General features: G+C 37.8%; 1 long non-coding RNA gene across 1 annotated transcript in view; it reads right to left on the minus strand.

Annotated features, from left to right (window-relative positions):
- The window catches only part of LOC135966184 (uncharacterized), a 36,524-nt gene extending 13,834 nt beyond the window's left edge, over positions 1–22,690 (minus strand). The window contains exons 1-2 of the long non-coding RNA XR_010579320.2: positions 22,269–22,690; positions 6,580–6,757 (exon numbers count right to left, since the gene is read on the minus strand). This is a non-coding gene — a long non-coding RNA (uncharacterized lncRNA). The remainder of the gene's footprint in view (positions 1–6,579; positions 6,758–22,268) is intronic.
- Positions 22,691–22,737: the final 47 nt, after the last annotated feature.

A 22,737-nucleotide genomic window follows, 5' to 3' on the forward strand; every position in this document is an offset into this window, starting at 1 on the left:
TGGGTCAAAGAAGAAATCAAATGGGAAATTAAAAATTATCTTGAGTTAAATGAAAATGGAAACATAATACACCAAAACTTATAGGATGTAGCAAAAGCAATTCTAAGAGGGAAATTTATAGCAATAAATGCCTATATCAAAAAAGAGAAAGGTCTCAAATAAACAATCTAATGTTATACTACAAGGAAGTAGAAAAACAAGAACAAACTGAGTCCAAGGTGAGCAGAAGGAAAGAAATAACAATGATTAAAGGGGAAATAAATAAAATAGAGACTAGGAAAAAAATAGAAAAATATAAAAAATACTAAGAGTTGGCTTATTAAAAACATAAAATTGATAAACATGTAGCTATAGTAAGAAAAAAAGAGAAGAAAACTCAAAATCAGAAATGAAAGAAGAGACATGACAACTAATACCACAGAAATAAAAATAATCATAAGAGATTACTTTGAACAACTATATGCCAACAAACTGGATAATCTATAAGAAATGGATAGATTCCTAGACATATACAACTTACCAAGAGTGAATCTTGAAGAAATAGAAAATCTGAATTGAACAATAATGAGGAGATTGAATCAGTAATAAAAAGTTTCCCATCAAAGAAAAGCCCAGGACTACAATAAAGTTTCAGAATACAAAATCAATGTACAAAAATCTGTAGCATTTTTATGTACCATTAATGTTAAAACTGAGAGCCAAATTGAGAATGCAATCCCATTTACAATAGCTACACAAAACAATACCTAGGAATACATCTAACCAAATAAGTGGAAGATCTCTACAAGGAGAACTATGAAACACTGCTAAACAAAATCATAGGTGACACAAAGGGAAAAACATTCCATGCTCATGGATTGAAAGAATCAGTATTGTTAAAGTGGCCATACTGCTCAAAGCAATCTATAGATTTAATGCCATTGCTATCAAACTATCAATATCATTTTTCACAGACATATAAAAACTATTCTGAAATGTAAATGGAACCAAAAAAAGCCCAATACCTGAAGCAATCCTAAGTAAAAAGAACACAGATGGAGGCATCATATTACCTGACTTCAAACTATATGATAAGGCTACAGTCACCAAAACATCATACCAAACCAGACACATAGACCAATGAAACAGCATAGAGAACCCAGAAATAAAGCTGCACACTACAGCCATCTAATCTTTGACAAAATTGACAAAAATAAGCACTGGGGAAATGACACCCTATTTAATAAATGGTGCTGGGATAGCTGGCTAGCCATATGCAGAACAAAACTAGACCCCTATCTTTCAACATATATATATAAATTAACTCAGTGTGGATTAAAGACTTATATTTTGTTTTGTTTTGTTTGTTTTTTGAGACAGAGAGTCACTCTGTCATCCAGACTGGAGTGCAGTGCCAGGTTTATAGCTCACTGCAGCCTTGACCTCCTTGGGCTCGGGTGATCCTCCTGCCTCAGCCTCCCATGTAGCTGGCAGATGCCACCAGGCCCAGCTAATATTTTAATTTTTTGTAGAGACAGAGTTTCGCCACAGTGCCCACGCTGGTCTTGAACTCCTGGGCTGAAGTGATCCACCCAAATCCCAAAATGCTGGGATTACAAGGATGAGCCACTGCACCAGGCTTATATTAAAAATTTAAATGTAAGACCTCAAACTATAAGAATTGTAGAAGAAAATCTAGGAAACAACATTCTACACATTGGTCTTTGGAAAGAATTTATGACTAGGACTTCAAAAGCAATTGCAACAAAAACAAAAATTGATAAGTGGGACCTAATTAAACCAAAGAGCTTCTACATAGCTAAAGAGACTAACAATAAAGTAAACAGACAACCTACAGAATGGGAGAAAACATTCACAAACTATGCATCCACGTAGGTCTAATAGTCAGAATCTATAAGGAACTTAAACAATTGAACAAGCAAAAAACCACATGACCTCATCAAAAAACAGGCAAAAGTCATGAACAAATATTTCTCAAAGAAGGTACACAAGTGTCCAAAAACAAGTCATACATCTGATAAGGGATTAACACCCAATATGTATAAGGGATTCAGAAAATTCATTAAGAAGAAAACAAATAACCTGATTGAAAAGTGGGTGGGCCAAGTGTGGTGGTTTATGCTTGTAATCCCAGCACTCTGGGAGGCCGAGGCAGGCAGATCACCTGAGGTAGGAGTTCAAGACCAGCCTGGCTAACATGCCAAAACCCCATCTCCACTAAATTAAAATACAATAAATAGCCGGGCATGGTGGCAAGTGCCTGTAATCTCAGCTACTCAGGAAGTTGAAATAGGAGAATCACTTGAACCTAGGAGATGGAGGTTGCAGTGAGCCAAGATCACACCACTGCGCTCCAGCCTGGGCAACAGAGTGAGACTCTGTCTGGAAAAAAATAAAAAAGAGAGAGAAAAGAAAAAAATGGGCAAAAGACTTGAATAGACATTTCTCAAAAGAAGACATACAAATGACCAACAGATATACTAAAAAATGCTCAACATCACTACTCATTAGGGAAATGCAGTTTAATACCACAAACAGCGATCACCTCATACTTGTCAGAATGGCTATTATCAAAAAAGATAAAAGAGAAATTTTGGTGAGGATTTGGAGAAAAGTAAACCCTTTTACACTGTTGATGGGGATGTAGCTTAATATAGCCATTATGGAAACCTGTATGGAGATTCTGCAAAAAACTAAAAATACAATTACCATATGATCTAGCAATGCCACTTTTGGTATATATGCAAAGGAGATGAAATCAGTATGTTGAAGAGATGTCTGTGCTACCATGTTCATTACAGCATTATTTGCAATAGCCAAGTTGTGGGATCAACCTAAGTGTCCATCAATAGACAAATAGATAAAGAAAATGTGGTATATATTCACAGTAAAATAGTATTCAGCATTAAAAAAAGAGGAAATTCTGTCATTTGAGACAACATGGATGAACCTGGAGGACATTATGCTAAGTGTACTAAACCAGGCACAGAAAAACACATGAACTCACTTAATGTGGAATGTAAAACAATCAAATACTTATATAGCCGGGCGTGGTGGCATGAATCTGTTGTCACAGCTACTTGGGAGGCTGAGGCAGGAGAACTGCATGAACCCAAGAGGTAGAGGCCGCAGTGAGCTGAGATCATGCCACTGCACTCCAGCCTGGGTGACAGAGCGACAGACAAGACATCCTCCCTCCCTCCCTCCCTCCCTCCCTCCCTCCTTTCCTTCCTTCCTTGCTCCCGCCCTCTCTCCTTCCTTCCTTCCTTCCTTCTTTTCTCAAAAAACAAACAAAAAAAAAACCAAACAAACAAACAGAAAAACAATCGAAGCCTTATAAAAGTGGAGAGTAGAATGGTGGCTATCAAAGGCTGGGGATAGTAGGGATGTTGGTTAAAAGGTAATAAGTTTCTGTTAGGAGAAATATGTTTTTTGAGATTATTGCACAGCATCATGACCATAGTTAATAATAAGTGGGAGTTGAACAATGAGAACATATGGACACAGGGAGGGGAACATCACACACCACGGCCTGTCAGGGAGTGGGGGGCTAGGGAAGGGAGAACATTAGGAGAAATACCTAATGTAGATGATGGGTTGATGGGTGCAGCAAACCACTGTGGCACGTTTACACATATGTAACAAACCTGCACGTTCTGCACATGTATCCCAGAACTTAAAGTATAATAAATAAATAAATAAATAAATAAAAATAAATAAAAAAAGATGTAAAAAGTTGCTAAGAGAGTAAATTGCAAATGTTCTCACCACAAAAAATGATATGTATTTGAGGTGATGGATGTGTTAATTAGCTTGATTTAATCATTCTACATTGTATGTATATATATGACATAATATCACTTTGTACCTCATATATACAATAATTTGTCAATTTACAATAAAAATATTGGTTTATATTGTTTATGTTGAACAATGACTTCTACCTTCCTAAATCCCTTTCTGAGCATAAATATAGATATATATGTGCATATATATGTATTTTTTAATTTTAGTTTTTTAACTTGAAAGCACATTACATACAGTTTGATCATCTTATTTTGTTTTTCATTTCAATGGATACTTTTCGTGACTACATTTTAATGTATTGACTGCCTAAGTTTATGCAGCCTGGATAACACAAATTTGTTTCCCACTTAGTATTTAGGTTATTTTTTAAATTTCAGTGTTCATATAGCTCAGACCTATAGAATTAGCTGAAAATACTTAAGAAAAACAGGAAAACCAACTGAAAAATTCCAAAACCAGACAAAAATTATTAAAGATATATAATGATTGAGAAATTGGTAAATGAAGCATCATGTATAAAAGTTAGTTACTGAGAATGTGTTTTGACCACTTTGTTGTTTAGACTAATCACTGTTTGGATTAAATTATTTTTAACGAAACTGTGTGGAGCTAATGTTATTTGTAATGATTGCCAAGTAGAAAAAAAGACACTCTTTCTTTCTTTCTACATTTTAATATTTTATAATTTTAAAAATGAGCATATGCCAAAGAAGAAAAAGTTCTTGCACATCTTTATTCCTGAGTAACTTACTCTTTATGCTGCAAATGCCTGTGCAATCTTTTTTTTTTTTTTTTTTTGAAAAAATATTTTCCCCTGAACTGGTTATTGGTGGCACAACAGAATCCCATTTATATTTGCACATTCTATTATAGCTGAGGTAGCCTTGGCTAAGCTGAAAGAGAGACTGCTCTTCCCATTTCCCCTCCCTGTAGGTTTTTGTTTTTGTTTTTGTTTTTGTTTTTGAGACACAGTGCAGTGGTGCTACCTCAGCAAACTGCAATCTCTGCCTCCCAGGCTCAAACAATCCTCCCACCTCAGTCTCCCAAGTAGCTGGGACTGCAGGTGCAAGCCACCATGTCTGGTTAATTTTTGTATTTTTTGTGAAGACAGGGTTTTACCACATTGCCCAGGCTGGTCTCAAACTCCTGAGTTCAGGTCATCTGCTCACCTCCTCGGCCTCCCAAAATGCTGGGATTATAGGCGTGAGCCACTGCACCCAGCCCCGATATTTTTTTAAATGTTAAGCACAGTGCTTATCTTCTCTTCTCCTATTCTGATAATAAAAAAGTTCTGATTTAGCAGTAGCCCATTTTTGTATATAGTTTTCATATCAATAAATTTGAAAATAATATCAGTGTATATATAGTTTGGATATTTGTCCCCAGTTCAATCTCATGTTGAAATGTAATCTCCAATGCTGGAGGTGAGGCCTGGTGGCAGGTGTTTGGACCATGGAAATGGATCCCTCATGAACAGCTTAGGCCATTCCGTTGGTGATAGGTCAGTTCTCGCTTTAAATTCATGCAAGATCTGGTCATTTAAAAGTGTGTGGCACCTCCTCACTCCACTCTCTCACTTTCACCTGCTTTCACCATGTGATGTGCCTGGTCCCCCTCCACTTTCCACCATGATTGTAAGCTTGGTGAGGCCTCGCTAGAAGCTTAGCAGATGCCAGCACCATGCTTCCTGTAAAGCCCACAGAACTATAAGCCAATTCAATCTCATTTATTTATAAATTACCCAAGCTCAAGTATTTCTTTATAGTAATGCAAGAATGGCCTACTACAATATATTTTAAATTTCCTTTTGACTCAGTTTTTACTTAGAAGAATATTCATTTGCTTCATAATATTTGGTCCTTGTTTTCACCCTCAGGTTGATAATTTTGGTTTTTTATAATTTGTCATGTGTACTGCTTTTATCATTTATTATTTTGTGATCAGCTCAAGAGATAACTACATTAAAGGAGTCAATTTGTATCTATCTAAATACATAAGTTTTGTATTCCTTTTATAGCTAATTAGGACATCTTATATTATTTAGGTTTTTCTACCTCTCTGCCTCTTTCCCTTTTCTCCTCCACCTTCCTTTTTATTTTTTCCATCTGAAGGTCTGTGTTTGGACACCTCTTACATATTTGTTTCAGACATATAGTTTTGGGTCAGGAAGGTGTACCTCAGTTTGGCAATTACTGTTTCTAAGCACTGACTCAGAGGTGTATGAGTGGGTAGAAACTCCTACGGTTTTTTGTAAAATGTCTCATCCTTGTCTCATATAAGTATATTAAAAATCCCTTGGACTGATCCTTAAATAGACCCATTTAGTAAATTTCAGCAGCAATAGTACTGTGAACCATTTGGATAAGAGTTCCAGTCAATTTTCTAATTTATAATACTGGATTCTAGACCATATGGTTTTAATGTGTTGATAAAAAGAAAGAATCACATCTTACCACAGTTCAAATATATTAAATCCAATGTTTCCTCGTTGTCACTAATGGTCTAACACTATCATAAAAGTTAATTAATTGGTACAGTAGGCTCTATTCTTTTAAAGCCATCAGGATTTCGCCTCATTGTACTTTAAACTCTTTTGGATGGTTATTACTGGATTTCTTGACAATCTGTTGTCTAGTGGTTACCAAGGCATCCTGGTTTATCTCGCCAGTTTACAATTAATAGGGCTACATTCTGCCTGTTTTTATAAAAACAAACAAACAAACAAACAAAAACAAAACACACACACAAAAGCACACTAGTATTTCATTTAACTCTTTAGCAATCATCAGAGTCTTCAAAATCAGGAATCCTCCAAATCCATAAAAGCCAATCTCCCTGTGTCTGCAATGGTTTTAGGTGACTTGCAGACATTATCTCTTAGCCACCAGTCACTGTATCACTCTTTATTCCTTGCTAGTGCTCTCTTTCCAGGTCATGTTACTCACAGCAGCTTTAAAATATACAATGGGAAAAAAAGGAGAGTAACATGAGCAGACTTAGTAGATAACAAAGGACAAGAGAAAGTAGGTCCTTGATACTCTCTTTACTTTTTCCCAGCATATTCCCTGCTAGCCTGTGATAAACTTACCCCAAGGAAAGAAAAGAAAAGCAGACCCCAAAGTTTTAACTCAGTTCTAGATTCTGAAGTTCTGGGTTCTGAACTAATTAAAGTTTAAACATCGGAACAATTTCCCTGGATTAAGTTAAGAACATCTTTTACCTCTTCTACTACTTACTAATAATAACATAACTCATGCAATAATAGCTATTATATACCATTTTATTTAATTCAGATAAATATTTAATAATATTGGCTCAAAACATATTTGATCCCTTCCTAGCACCAGGAATTATTTCAAAGACTTGACAATCATCTATTTAAATCTTCTCTGCATCACTGTTGTTATCACTGTTTTGCAATGGTTTTGCAGTGATAACAACAGAGATGAGGAAACTGAGGTTAAAAGAGATGTAATAAATTGCTCAAATTCGACAGCAGGACTGTCTAACTACAAAGTTCACATCCTTTTAATCCCCTTCACTACATCTCTAAGAGCAAGAAAGTCTTAAAAACATTGCATGCGTTGGAGCAAAGCCAAGTAGAATCTGAAGCTGGAAAAAATGGTTCTTGTGTGTCTTTCATATACTGCAGTCACACAAGTAGTTGGCATTAACCTTTTGTAGTTTGTGGGTACATAATTGCTCTGAAATCCTCTCTTCAAAATATCAAAACATTTTTGAAAACATTCCTTATGAAGAACCAAATAGGTGTAAAGATATTAAAAGTTTAACTTAGGAATTGGTGTTAAAGTGATTGCATTCATTTGGGGGAAAGTTGGAATGGTAGTAAAACAATAAAGGCTGATTATTCAATTCAGCATAGAGTCTGAAAAAGAAATTTTAAACTATAATGCAGAACATATTTAGTCTGTCACCAGTTTTATCACTCAACAATTAATTATTAAGTGGTTACTAAATGCCAATCATTACCTAAGCCCTGAGGAAAAATGGATTAAGAAACCTCCAGGATTTAAGCGAGCGAAGTATCTGTTTTTTCATCTTTAGAGTCGTGTATTTGTCACTGAGATACATGTATATTTGTTATATACATAAATATATATTTATAAATTCCTATATTTATATATGCACATATTTATATATTATATACATACATAACATATATGTGTTATATTATGTATGTGTATATATTATATATATACATGTATATATATACTGAATGTATGTATGTATATATTATATATATACATGTATATATATACTGAATGTATGTATGTATATATTATATATACATAATATATAAATATGTATAAATATAGTTTTAGAATATTATGTGTTTGCATTTACATATGCAAATATATATGCATATATTTGATATTTATATAATGATGAAGTATTTATCAGCACTTGTGAATTTTCTATTACTACAACTTAAGCAACATTGATTACTGAAACGACTTTACCAAAATCTGTGAAAAGTAATCTATCATTATCATTATTATTTTAAAAAAGGGTCTTGCTCTGTCACCCAGGCTGGCTCACTGCAGCTTCAACCTCCTGGGTTCAAGCAATCCTCCCGGCTCAGCCTCTTGTGTAGCTGGGACTCTAGGTTTGTACCATGGCCACATTCGGCTAATTTATTTATTTATTTATTGTAGAGACAGGGTCTTACTCTGTTGCCCAGGCTGGTCTCAAACTCCTGGGCTCAAGAGATCCTCCCTTGTTCAGCCTTTCAAAGTGTTTGGATTACAGGTGTGAGCCACTGTGCCCAGCCTCAATATTATTTTTTAATAACTTTCCCCTACTGAGTTAAAATTTTGCCTTTTTTACATTCTACATACCATATATCCTTGAATCTTTCTTTTTGTATTGATCTCTTTATTCCTGTGCTGACCTCACAATTTATGGCTTAAAGATGTGATCTAACATTTGTAAGGTACATCCTTTTTCATTACTCATATAATGATGTTTACAATTTTTCCCTTATATATTTTAGATTATGAAAATTAGGGACAGTTTGGTATGTTTCTTTGTTCAATTAAACCTACAATTATAATTTACAATATGTAAACACAGTGTTAAAACTGCTGAGGATATAAAGGGGAAAATGATAGAATTCCAGCTCTCGAGATAATCTTATGTATGAAATAGAGTTATAATTTATAACTCTATAATTTCTGATTCTAGAAATACAAAAAGAGACAAGATAGAATAAGAACCAAGAGGCAGGTTGTATAGAGTTAAATATTAGGTGTTATAACTGAGTACACATGTAAGTAGTAAGCCTTTCTTAGATGATTAATGTGGTTGCTGCAGCAGTTTTATAGATGACCAGATCCCTTAGTCTGTCTTAAAGTCGAAAAGTGCAGAATAGTGGCAGCCTCATTTTGACGTAGCATCTCTAAAAATCTCAGCCCTTAGTGGCCTTCTTTTTCCCTTGCTTTCATGGAAGGTGGGACAAAGCATGCATGTCTTTGAAGTCTGGTATCACAGATGTTTTGAATTCCTGAATATTCAGTTCTCTCTACAATGACATGAATTAACTGATTTTCTATGAGGTGTGTGAGAGTGATTTCATTTTGAACATGTTTGTAATTTGGTGGATGATCTAGCTGTTAGACATGCCTACATGATCTTGTTTCACAGAATGTTTTCTTCTGCAAATTCTTTATGTTGTTACTCTGTATTGGGGGAACCCACCCCCAATATTTCAATGCAGGTTCTTTCTATTTTCTGTAAGTGTCGGCCGGCTGAGAAATAAAGAGAGACAGTATAAAGAGAGGAATTTGACAGCTGGGCTGCCAGGGGTGACATCACATATTGGTAGGACCATGATGCCTGTCTGAAACTCAAACCAGCAAGTTTTTATTAAGGGTTTAAAAAGGGGAGGGGGTGTAAGAACAGGGAGGAAGTACAAAGATTACATGCTTCAAAGGGCAAAAAGCAGAACTACTAATAAGGGTCAAACAAAGATCACATGCTTTTGAGGGAACAGGACAAAGGGCAAAAGCAGAACTACTGATAAGGGTCCAACAAAGATCACAAGGCAAAGGGCAAAAGCAGAACTACTGATAAGGGTCTATGTTCAGCAGTGCCTGTATTGTCTTGGTAAACATCTTAAACAACAGAAAACAGGGTTCAAGAGCAGAGAACCGGTCTGACCTCAAATTTACCAATGTAGTTTCTCCCCACCTTAGTAAGCCTGAGGGTTCTGCAGGAGACCAGGGCATATCTCAGTCCTTATCTCAACTGCACAAGACAGACATTCCCAGAGTGGCCATTTATAGACCTCCCCCCAGGAACACATTCCTTTCCCAAGGTATTAATATTAATATTCTTTGCTAGGAAAATCATTTAGCGATATCTCTCCTACTTGGACATCCATTTATAGGCTCTCTGCAAGAAGAAAAATACGGCTCTTTTTGCCCAACCCTGCAGGCAGTCAGACCTTATGGTTGTCTTACCTTGTTCCATAAAAATTGCTGTTATTCTGTTCTTTTTCAAGGTGCACTGATTTCCTATTGTTCCAACACACGTTTTATAATCAATTTGTACAAGTGACACAATTATCACAGTGGTCCTGAGGTGACATACATCCTCAGCTTACGAAGATAACAGGATTAAGAGATTTAAGTAAAGACAGGCATAAGAAATTATAAAAGTATTATTTGGGAACTGATAAATGTCCATCTTAAAATGAAATCTTCACAATTTATGTTCCTCTGCCATGGCTCCAACCCCTCTGTTCAGGGTCCCTGACTTCCTGCAACACTTGGTAACTAAATCTAATCCCATTGTAATTAAAACATTTATGACCATGTCAGAAGCATACGAAGCAGAACAACTCCATCTTGAATAGGAGCTGGGTAAAATGAGGCTAACACCTGCTGGGCTGCGTTCCCAGATGGTTAAGGCATTCTAAGTCACAGGATGAAATAGGAGGTTGGCACAAAATACAGATCATAAAGACCTTGCTGATAAAATAGGTTGCAGTAAAGGAGCTGGCCTAAACCCACCAAAACCAAAATGGTGACAAGAGTGACCTCTGGTCGTCCTCACTGCCACCCTCCCATCGGCACCATAGCAGTTTACAAATGCCATGGCAACATCAGGAAGCTACTTTATATGGTCTAAAAAGGGGATGCATGAATAATCCACCCTTTGTTTAGCATATCATCAAGAAATAACCATAAAAATGGGCAACCAGCAGCCCTTGGGGCTGCTCTATCGAGTAGTTGTTCTTTAATTCCTTTACTTTCTTAATTAACCTTCTTTCACTTTACACTGCAGATTTGCCCTCAATTCTTTCTTGCACAAGATCCAAGAACCCTCTTTTGGGGCCTGAATCCAGACCCCTGTCCTATAACATATTTCTAGTGACCACAGGAGGGACTATAGTGTAGAAACCCGGACCCAACAGCTACCTTTGGGTAAGTGTTGGGGTCCTGTAGCATCTTTCTGGCCAATTGTGAAGGGACAATACTAAAGAAACCTCCCCCAACCTGAAGGAAATAGAATGCAACACTGATTGGACGACTTTGGGTAAGTGGTATGGTACCCAGATAAAGAATGGGCTTGTTACAGGCCCGAGTTAGTGGAGTTATAGTCTCTCCTAAGACAGAGTGGGTTAGAGGCCCCTCTTAATAAAAGGCAAGGATGCTTGACTGGCCTTGGGTTAGAGGCCCAACTTAGAAGGGGATTAGAGGTCTTCTAAGATTTAGGGAATTAGAGGCCCCTCTTGATAAAGTTCCTCTTGGCCAAGGACAGCTTCGGCACTATGGGTTGTTAACTGCTATTTTCTTTGGATTAATCTGCCTTGCACTCTATGCTGAGACCTGTGGGTGCTAGGATTAGGCATGTACAGGATTGGGTGACATGGGGAGCATTTTCCTCCCCAAAAGGCAAAACTTGAAAGCTGATAGGATTGCTGGAAAAGATCCCTGTAGCAGCCGCCTGACCTTTTCAGTGTCGATGCAATGGGTGGGTCTTTCTCTGGCCTCCCTGATCATTTTGCCTTCCCCACCCTGCCACAGGCAATGCTTTTCTTTCTCTCCTTTCTCTTTCTTATCTTTTCTATTATTCAGGGTGACCATCTTGCCCAGAGACCACATGTTGAAATTCCTGATCAGAGGTTGGATTAACCATGATGGGGCCCGACCAGGGGCAAGTTTAAGCCTTTCAAGTTTAATAATGGGTGCTAAGCAGAGTGGCTAATGTCTACATTTTGTCACATGTATTTTGCTCTGGCCAGAACAGAAAAAGATAATTTTCCTTTGTGTTGTGGCTTGGCCGTTGGGGCTGTGTACAGCCAGCTGGGTCACTAGGGCTGCTCGTGGAAAGGGAATCCAGAAGCCTGTAATGCCAGCAAAAGGATAAGAATTTCTTACCAGTCAGATTTCTGGTTTCTCTCTCTCTCTCCCCCCCGCTCTCTCTCTGTGTGTGTGTGTGTGTGTGTGTGTGTGTGTGTGTGTGTAAACTGGATGAAGTTTCTCTCTGGTCAGTTATGCCCTTGGGAACTTGACCTTGTAACCATGTGGTCATGCTTTCTCTTTTCACAATAGTGGCCTGGATTCAGGTTTCAATTCCTGGCCTAGGGGATGATCTTGTATCTTCTGTCTATGTATTTATATGTATTATGTTTGTGACATTTACATATGAAATAGCTTTACTTGAAAAATAATAAGAGCTTAATATTTTATCAGAAAAGTAAAAAAGTGTAATGACTTTTAGTCATGTGACTTAAGTAATCTTTGGGAACTAAAGATAGTTTTGTTTTGTTTTTTTAAGATGGAGTCTCATTCTGTCACCAGCCTGGAGTGCAGTGGTGCAATCTGGGCTCACTGCAACCTCCGCCTCCTGGGTTCAAGTGATTCTCCTGCCTCAGCCTCCCAAGTAGCTGGGACTACAGGTGCATGCCACCATGCCCAGCTCATTTTTTTGTATTTTTAGTAGAGATGGGGTTTCGCCATGTTGGCCAGGATGGTCTTGAACTCCAGACCTCGTGATCCACCCTCCTCAGTCTCCCAAAGTGCTGAGATTACAGGCATGAGCCACCGTGCCCGGCCAAGGTAGTTTTAAAAATTATTGGTAAGTAAAGATATTTGGTCTAAATTATGCAGGTCAGATAATAAGTTTACTAAATGCTTTAAGGTCATAAACTGCTTGAAAATTGTTCAATTTACCTATCTTAAAGCCATTAGATTCTAGATAAGGTCTGGGGACATGTGGAATTCACCATGCACCCTAGCTATACAAAGAAAATTATAAAAAAAGAGATTTTATATGAGAAATGATCTTGTATGGCCAATTCTTGTCTTAAAGTAAAATGACTATTGATGTTTAGGGCAAGTCAGAAAGTTCAAGAATGTCTCAGATAGTCTGTGTAAGTCTTGAAAGGATTTGTGGAGGGAATTTATGCAAGAAATGTACAATTCAAAGGTTGTTAGGCCTTCTAAATGCTTCATACAATGCTACCATGACTCTTACTGTACAACTTGCCTGCTTAAGTAAGGTAAGGCCTGGGAACATGTAGAATTAGCCACACCCCCTAGCTATGCTGGAGAGTCAGCTCTTATATGTACTTCTGCCTGGTGTGTCTTAGAGTAGGATCCACACTTAGTACATAATTAAAATCTCAGATTTACCAAGGTTTTCACCAAAAATAGAAGTTGCTAAAAGTTAACATTATAACATGTAATTAAAACTACAAAGAAACAACTTTACATGCAAGGTGTGTAAAGAAAGTAAAATGTGTTTTTGGTGAAAGAGTATAAGAAGTCATGGGAAGGTAGATTTTTTTCTGCCTAAAGTGTTAAAGGATTGTTTAAGAAAGGAAAAATGTCTAATGGTTTATGAAAAATTAACTCGTAAAACAGATTCTGTGTGGACATTGGCTAAAGTTAAAGGGATATTATTCAGTTTTTCTGCAAATTAACCACTGGAATAAAAGCACAACAGGTTTTCCTTTTTTTTTTTTTTTTTGAGGCAGAGTCTCGATCTGTTGCCCAGGCTGGAGTACAGTGGTGTGATCTAGGCTCACTGCAACCTCAGCTTCCTGGGTTCAAGTGATTCTCCTATCAAAGCCTCCCAAGTAGCTGAGTTTACAGGTGCATACCACCATGTCCAGCTAGTTTTTGTATTTTTAGTAGAGATGGGATTTCATTGTGTTGGTCAGGCTGGTCTCAAACTCCTGACCTCAGGCAATCCACTCACCTCAGCCTGCCAAAGTGCTGGGATTACAGGTGTGAGCCACCGTGCCTGGCCTAACAGGTTTTTCTTAAAGCAAAACCCTGCTTATGATCTGCTCTTTAACAAAAATTGTAAAGGGTTGTAAAAGGTTTATGAAAATCTTACCTTTGGTCAAACTGATAAAAATTAAATACATTTATTGATAAGGTTTCATTAAGAATTGGGTTTGATATCAATAATGCACTAATGCAACAGTGACATTTGGCTTATTTGGTATAAAAGTTATATAGGGCCAGGCGCGGTGGCTCACGCCTGTAATCCCGGCACATTGGGAGGCCGAGATGGGTGGATCGCGAGGTCAGGAGGTTGAGACCATCCTGGTTAATACAGTGAAACCCCGTCTCTACCAAAAACTACAAAAAAGTTAGCCAGGCATGGTGGCGGGTGCCTGTAGTCCCAGCTACTCGGGAGGCTGAGATGGGAGAATGGTGTGAACCCAGGAGGCAGAGCTTGCAGTGAGTCAAGATTGCGCCACTGCACTCCAGCCTGGACGACAGAGCGAGACTCTGTCTCAAGAAAAATAAATTACATAGGAAGCATTATCAAATATGAAATGGTGTTTGGTTTTCTTTGGGCTGTAAATGTGTTATTAATATATGTTCCAAAATTATGGGAAACTTCTGTAATTCTAATATGGCTTAGTGTGTGTTATGAGTAATTATATTGTTACATAAAATCATTTTGTGCCAGAGAGGTAACCAAAATTCCTTTGTCAATTGTGTTTTTGACTGTGGCTGTCCTAAGACGTTTTGTCATCCACAGACAATTTTTGTCTTGTTTTAACTCTCCATAGAAGCTGGTTTATAATCAGCTATAGAACTCTAACAGACATTCTTATATGCAGGTTTCTGACACTTTGAAAATTGTGACATTAGAATAGAGGAAACAACTTTCAGAACTGTCACAGACAGCTAAAGTGTTCATGAATATCAAGCAAAACAGGAGTTAACTAAATAACCAGAATCAATAAAAAGCAGAAGTAATCTTTGTGACTTTTTGCTTAAAACATTGCTGATCCTTTGTTTTTTTTTCCAGAGTCAAGAAAACTTTTCTTTCGAGCTATTTACAGCTTGTAGCAATTGAGTAAACTATACTGCTGTGAATAACATTTGGAGCATATTTGTTTCTCTCTATCTGATTTCTCCAGAATTTGGAGACTATTTGTGAGTATTCTTAACGTATGGCAATAAGTTAAGTGTGCTTATTTGCATAAGTGCAATAAGAATCAGTTTTCTTCTGCAACAGGACGCAATTGGAGAAATTGGTTATTTTACCAAGGCTTTAACTGGAATGGTGTGCTTTCCTTTAAGGAGTCAAACTTGACTTGTAAAACCAATGAAAGCCCTTTGGGGAACTGGACTCATACTTTGCCTACACAGTCCCTTGTACAGGTTTTCTACCTGTGGTAAGTAAAGAATGTCACTTTTTCTCAGGTCCAGAAGCCCCAAGTTATCTTGGGACCCCAAGAGGAAAGGAATTTACTCAACTTGGGTATTTGAGGGTACAAACCCATGGCAGGACTTGGCTCTAAAAAAGTCTTATCTGAGATTCCTTATGGAACAAATTTCCATCAAAGCCAATTAAAAAGCCTATATGGCAAATTATGATTTTTGCTACACTTTATACAAATAATCAAGCCAAGTATAATAAAGCAAATTGGTCTTACCATAATTTGTCTTTAGTAACAATGGGAAACTGGAGAGAGATTATGTTTCAGTAACTATGGTATACTTGCTATTAAACTCTAGTCTCATCTGTTGTTTTTCTTTCTGCAATTTAGGCCAGCCCTGCTTATTCCTGTAAACCAACTAGTGATCTCTGACTGCTGCTCAGAAGAAACAAGATGGATGGCTGATTAAACAGGTTGCAGTAAAGGAGCCAGCCTAAACCCACCAATACCAAAATGGTGATGACAGTGACCTCTGGTTGTCCTCACTGCTACATTCCCACCAGCACCATGACAGTTTACAAATTCCATGACAATGTCAGGAAGTTACCCTATGTGGTCTAAAAAGAGGAGGCATGAATAATCCACCCCTTGTTTAGCGTATCATCAAAAAATAACCATAAAATAGGCAATCTGCAGCCCCTGGGGCTGCTCTGTCTATAGAGTAGCTGTTCTTTTATTCCTTTACTTTCTTAATAAACTTCCTTTCACTTTGCACTGTGGATTCGCCCTGAATTATTTCTTGCATGAGATCCAAGAACCCTCTCTTGGGGTCTGAATCCACACCCTTGTCACGTAACAACCAGAGCACCCCTGGGTTCATATTCAGTGATCCTTTCATTCCCTCATACAAATGCTCATTATGTAACAAGTTAGAAACAGCTTTTCTAGTCTTTTGTATGTGGTATAATCATTATGACTTAAATCTACAATGTGGGTGTCATAAGGCAGAATTTTGTAGGTGTTTTAACAGATATATAAGAGGGAGAAGTAAATTTGGACTAGGAAAATCCAGATAAGCTCCATGAAGAAGATTGCTGGAGAGTTAAGCTTTGAAGGATGAGTAAGGGTGTAAGAAGCAGACATAGGAGGCAGGACATTCCAGGTATTGGAGGGTCCCAATGCCATGTGAAGTATGGGAAAGGGACTATTAAATGTGTTGTATACTTCAAAATAATGTTACATCTTTATAGCTATGTTATATTCTCTCGACCTGTGTTGCAAGATGCTGGAATATTTTACTGACACCCCGTAGCTAAGATTTTTTTCCAGACTCAAAGATAACTAGTGGGCTGGCCAGTGGCCTAGGAAATGATCAGGCAGGTGATTTCAGCATAATGAGTCAAGCGGATACAGCCCCTGGCTGAGTGCTATTCTTATGTGAGACTGGCACAGTTTCAGGACTAATTAGGTGGACTTAAGCATTTATTATCTTTTTATGTTCTAGGCACTATTGTAGGCAGTGGAAATGTGGCAATAGACAAGTTGTGGCTCTGCTTTGCTGGCATTAACATTCTAATACGTAAGAGGGACACTAAAAAGGTAAATAAAACATACACTGATTTTAGCTGATCTCATTTCACAGAGGTCAGCGCACTCTCCCCTCTCTGGGAGTGTTACTATGCTTAATAAACTTTTGCTGCTTTGCTGGGAAAATAAAAGTGAATACATTGATTCCAAGGTAACTCCCATTGTTTTATGATATATAAAAAATAAAACAGGTCGTTGTGATAAGGGAAGTGATGGATGGAAATGCCCCTCCAGAGAACAACTTTTGAGTAAGATCTAAATGATAGGAAGCCACATGAAAAGAAGCCAGTACACAGAAATCATGAGGAAGCAAAACCAGACAATTAGAAACAGAAGATAGGTAAAAACAGGTGGAGAGAAGAGACAGAGAACTCAACTAACCAGAAGGGCTGTTGGGTTTCCAGAACTATTGCTTGAATTTCGACTTCTAGGACCGCTGTTGCCTCCTGAATATGTGCATAAGTAGATGCATATGTTCCATTTGCCATCTTTATTCTGTCATAATATATTCCTATCTCTCTAACATCTAATGATCTGTTGATCTAACTATCCATCCACCTAATCATTTTCATATTGTGGGACAGTTAGACTGCTGCCAGTTTTTAGCAATACAAGGAGCAAGACAGCAGTGAACATTCTTGTACACACTTTATCATGTACATGGTATGGGATTTTCGCATCTACCTGGAATTGAAACCGCTGGATGGTAAAGAATGTCTACCATTAACTTTATAAAAATTTGCAAAATTGTTTTCCAAAGTTTTTACAAATAAATATACTTCTCCACAAGAAATGTATACTTGGCATTATCAGACTTCAAAATTTTTCCAATCTAATGGGTGTGAAATGGTATCTCATTATTATTCTAATTTACATTATCTTAATTATTAGACATTACAATTAGGGAGGTACCGTTTCAAAAGCTTATTGGCTATTTGGATTTCTTTTTCTTCAAACTGCTATTTGTTTGCCAGTTATTCTACTGGGTAATTAACTTCCTTATTTATTAGTAGTCCTGAATATAAATACTTTTTTGATCATACACATTGCAAATATCTTATCTTTTTATGGCTTGTCATTTATCTTCATGGTATTTTCAGTCATGAGGTTTCAAATTTTAATGTTTTCAAATTTATCAATCCTTTTTCCTCATAGTACGTGCTTTATGAGTCTGTTTAGGAATCCTTCTCTAACTTACAATCATAGAGATCTGATTCTATATTTTCTGACTGTTTTATTCATTTACATTTATTAACTACTACAGCAAGGGAGTATGTTGACTGACAAAAATACAAATATGAACTAAAGTCCACAATTTATATTCAGGTTCACTCTTTGTATTGCATAGTTCCGTGAGTTTTGACTAATTTATAATGTCATGCATCCACCATTATAATATCATATAGAATAGTTTCATTGCCCTAAAAATCTCCTATGCTCCATTCTTCCCTTCTTGTGACTTGATCCTACATTTCTTTTCATCATTCAATAATGTTCCATTTTATGGATGTAGCAGTTTTTATTGTACATTCATCTATTTTCTTGGTTGCTCCAATTTTTGACAGTTATGAATAAAGGTGCTAGAAGCATTAGTGTGCAAGTTTCTGTGTGGACATAAGTTTTCAGGTCATCTGGGTAGGTACCAAGGAACATGACTGCTAGATTGTATGGTAAGACTATGTTTAACTCCGTAAGAATCTTCCAGACTGTCTTCCAAAGTGACCGTACCATTTTGCATCCTACCAGCGATGATAGTTCCTCTTCACATCTTCATAGCATTTGGTTGGTTGTGTTTTGGATTTCAGCTATTCCAATAGATATGTAATAGTATCTCATTGTTTAGATATTGAATATGTTTTCACATGCTTTTGTGCCATCTGTATATCTTCTTGGTGAGATATCTGTTCTGATCTTTTGCCCATTTTAAAATTGGGGTTTTCTATTGTTAAGTTTAAAGAGTACTTTGTATAGTTTGAATAGAAGTCTTCTATTGAATATGTTTTGCAAACTTTTTTTTCCAGTCTGTGGCTTGTCTTTTCATTCTCTTAACTATCTTTTGCAGAGCAAAAGTTTTTAATTTTAATGAAGTACAAGTTACCAGTTTTCTTTCATGGGTTGCGCTTTTGATGTTGCATCTAAAGAGTAACTGCCAAACCCAGAGTCACCTAGATGTTCTGTTACGTTGCTTTCTAAGAGTTGTATAGTTTTGTGTTTTATATTTATGTCTACGATCCATTTTAAATTACTTTTTGTGAAAGGTGTAAGGTCTGTGTCTGGATCCTTTTTTTTTTTGCAAGTGTATATCCAGTTGTTCTGGCACCATTTATTCAAAATTTGAATTGCCTTTTTCCTTTGTTAAATATTAGTTGACAGTATTTGTGTGGATCTATTTCTGGACTCTATTTTGTTCCATAGATCTATTTATCTATTCTTTTGAGAATACTACACTGTACTACATGTCTTTTTTTCTTTTCTTTTCTTTTCTTTTTTTTTGAGACAGAGTCTCACTCTATTACCTAGGCTGAAGTGCAGTGGCGTGATCTTGGTTCACTGCAACCTCCACCTCCCAGGTTCAAGTGATTCTCCGGCCTCAGCCTCCCAAGTAGCTGGGATTACAGGTGCCTGCCACCACGCCCAGCTAAGTTTTATATATATATATATATATATATATATATATATATATATATATATATATATATATTTTTTTTTTTTTTTTTTTTTTTTTTTTTTGAGACAGAGTCTTGCTCTGTCGCCCAGGCTGGAGCGCAGTGGCCGGATCTCGGCTCACTGCAAGCTCCGCCTCCCGGGTTTACGCCATTCTCCTGCCTCAGCCTCCCGAGTAGCTGGGACTACAGGCGCCCGCCACCTCGCCCGGCTAGTTTTTTGTATTTTTTAGTAGAGACGGGGTTTCACTATGTTAGCCAGGATGGTCTCGATCTCCTGACCTCGTGATCCGCCCGTCTAGTAGAGACAGTGTTTCACCATGTTGGCCAGGCTGGTCTCAAACTACTGACCCCAAGTGATCCACTCGGCTTGGCCTCAATACTACACTGTCTTGATTACTGGAATGTATACTATTATTTTTTTCTTTTTTTAGACAAGGTCTCGTTCTGTTGCCCAGGCTTGGGTGCAGTAACTTGATCATGGCTCACTGCAGCCTCAATCTCTTGGGCTCAGGCAATCCTCCTGTCTCAGCCTCTGAGTAGCTGTGACTACAGGTGTGCACCACCACACCTGGCTAATTAAGTTTTTTTTGGAGAGATGAGGTCTCACTGTGTTGCCCAGGCTGGCCTTGAACTCCTGGGCTCAAGTGAACCTCCTGCGTCAGCTTCCCAAAGTGCTGGGATTACAGGCATGAGCCACTGCACCCAGCTATACTGTCTTCAAGTCTGTTTTCTGACTTTGTTTTTCTTTAATATTGTGTTGGCTACTCTGGCTCAACCGTAGATTAGGTTGATAAGAATTGATATTTCTTGCACATTTTTAAAGTTTTGCTTTTAACATTTAGGTTTTTAATCTTCCCCAAATTAATTTTTATGCCTAATAAGAGGGAGGGATCAAAATTTTTTTCTCATACAAAAAGCAACTGTACCACTTCTGTTCATTGATCAGTCTGGACTTTCTCATTAATTTGTAATGGTACTTTTGTTATATACAAAGTTCTCATATGTGTATGGGTTTTGTTCTGGGACTTCATTATGTTCTAGTAGCCTATGTGCCCATACCTAAACCAATATATAATACATCCTGGTAGGATTGGTCCTCCCAATATATTCCCTTATCTTACCTGTCCCCATTCCTCTCTCCCCAATTACAGCACTTTTCTTGGACCTTAACTTTTGATATGAATTTCAATGTCATTTTAACAAGTTCAGTAAAAAAACCCTTTTGAGATTTTAACTGGAACTGCATTATATGTACTGATTAGTTCAGGGAAAATTGAGTCCTTTATATTAATCTTTTCTCATTTATGAATATGGTTCATTTCTCCATTAATTTTATCCATGGATCCTGTACATTTTTGTTACTTTTTTTCTCAGGTACCTAACAGTTGTTTTTCTTTTTCTTCTACTTGTTAATGGACTCTTATTTACCATTACAAACTAGTGCAGTTTGCAACATAATTTTAAATTATTTTACAATTCTTAAAGTTTTAAAATTCTTAAAATGTCAACTGCTTAATAAAAATACATTTTATACAAAAATGCAAGGGATACTATCTGAAATGTGAAAGTATTAGTATATTTACGATTTCTCCCCCAAGTGGAAGGAACACACACTCTCATGTTTCTAGTAGAAAATTATGCCTAAATCGGGCAGGGCGCGGTGGCTCATGCCAGCGAGGCACCGCGCCCTGCCTATAATCCCCAGCGCTTTGGTAGGCCGAGGTGGGTGGATCACCTGAGGTCAGGAGTTCGAGACCAGCCTGGCCAACGTGGTGAAACCCGTCTCTACTAAAAATACAAAAATTTGTTGGGCGTGGTGGCACGCACCTGTAATCCCAGCTACTCGTGAGGCTGAGGCGGGAGAATCGCTTACACCCGGGAGGCGCAGGTTGCAGTGGGCCGAGATCGCACCATTGCACTCCAGCCTGGGTGCAGAGTGAGGCTCCGTCTCAAAACAAATAAAAACAAAAAGCAAGCCAAAAAACCCACTAAATTTGAAAAATGTTAAATCAACTTCTTTGCTGTTTTATAAAGCTCCATTTCCACCCCTCTTTTTAGTTTAGGAAGTTTACCGTTATAGGTGAAGTAATTATTTTGTGAATTACAAAGGTAAGTAGGTTCTTTCTTTAACAATCAGGATGTAAACTTAATGCTGGTGAAGTAATTAAACATTTTGAATGTTAATGAAACTCAGTCCAGTTAAGGGTTTTATTTACTACTAACAAACGTATTCACCAAGTACTAAGTGCTGCAGAGAATCCCAGACCGTTTTCCTCCATCAAAAAGGAAAATTAGGAGGCCCCAATACTTTACTTGTAGCTTATCCAGTTTCTACCATTCCCTGTAAGGCACTGAGACGCAAGATTTCATGGCCCACTCGGGGTACCCTGGCACGGACATCGGGTCGTTCTAGTGTTGAGCTTCAAAACTATTCCTTTCCTTCCCTTTCTTCTATATACCAGACTCTAACCTGTTCTCCCCAGCTTCTAATTATTTTCTGTATGGTCGAACATCTTACTCCACAAATAACTTAAGTGTTGCAGTTTTCTTACCCAAATACCTGAACTCAGCTTGTCCCGAGTACTGCGATCCCGTGTACTGTAATGGGAATACAGTTAACCCAGCTAGTATGAGGTCCCCAGTACACAGCAGCTCCAAGATCAAGGCGACTGAGTAACACTGCTTGCCTAGACTCAGCACAAGTTCGGAGAGTGATCCTAGGGTTATTTTAGAACGTGTTCCTTGCTTCCCACAAAAATTCAGTCTTTAACTCGAGCCCGGATCCCCACGATCTTTCGGATCAGGTGAGCTAAAGCTTCAATGCCTTGAGGGGCTTGGCAGGGCTCGGGCTCATCCCGGAGAAGCAGCCCGGCTTTCCAGACCAGCAGTTCCCAGGGATGGGTGTGTGCTAATCGCAGGCCGATAAGTCCATCGCGGTACAGCGGTTCCATTGTGACGGAAGGCGAGAAACCCCGCCTCCGCCCCCTGACGCAGCGCAGGCCCCGCCCCGCGCGTGACGCC

The sequence above is a fragment of the Macaca fascicularis genome, chromosome 11 (assembly GCF_037993035.2).
Source record: "Macaca fascicularis isolate 582-1 chromosome 11, T2T-MFA8v1.1".
Lineage (NCBI taxonomy): Eukaryota > Metazoa > Chordata > Mammalia > Primates > Cercopithecidae > Macaca > Macaca fascicularis.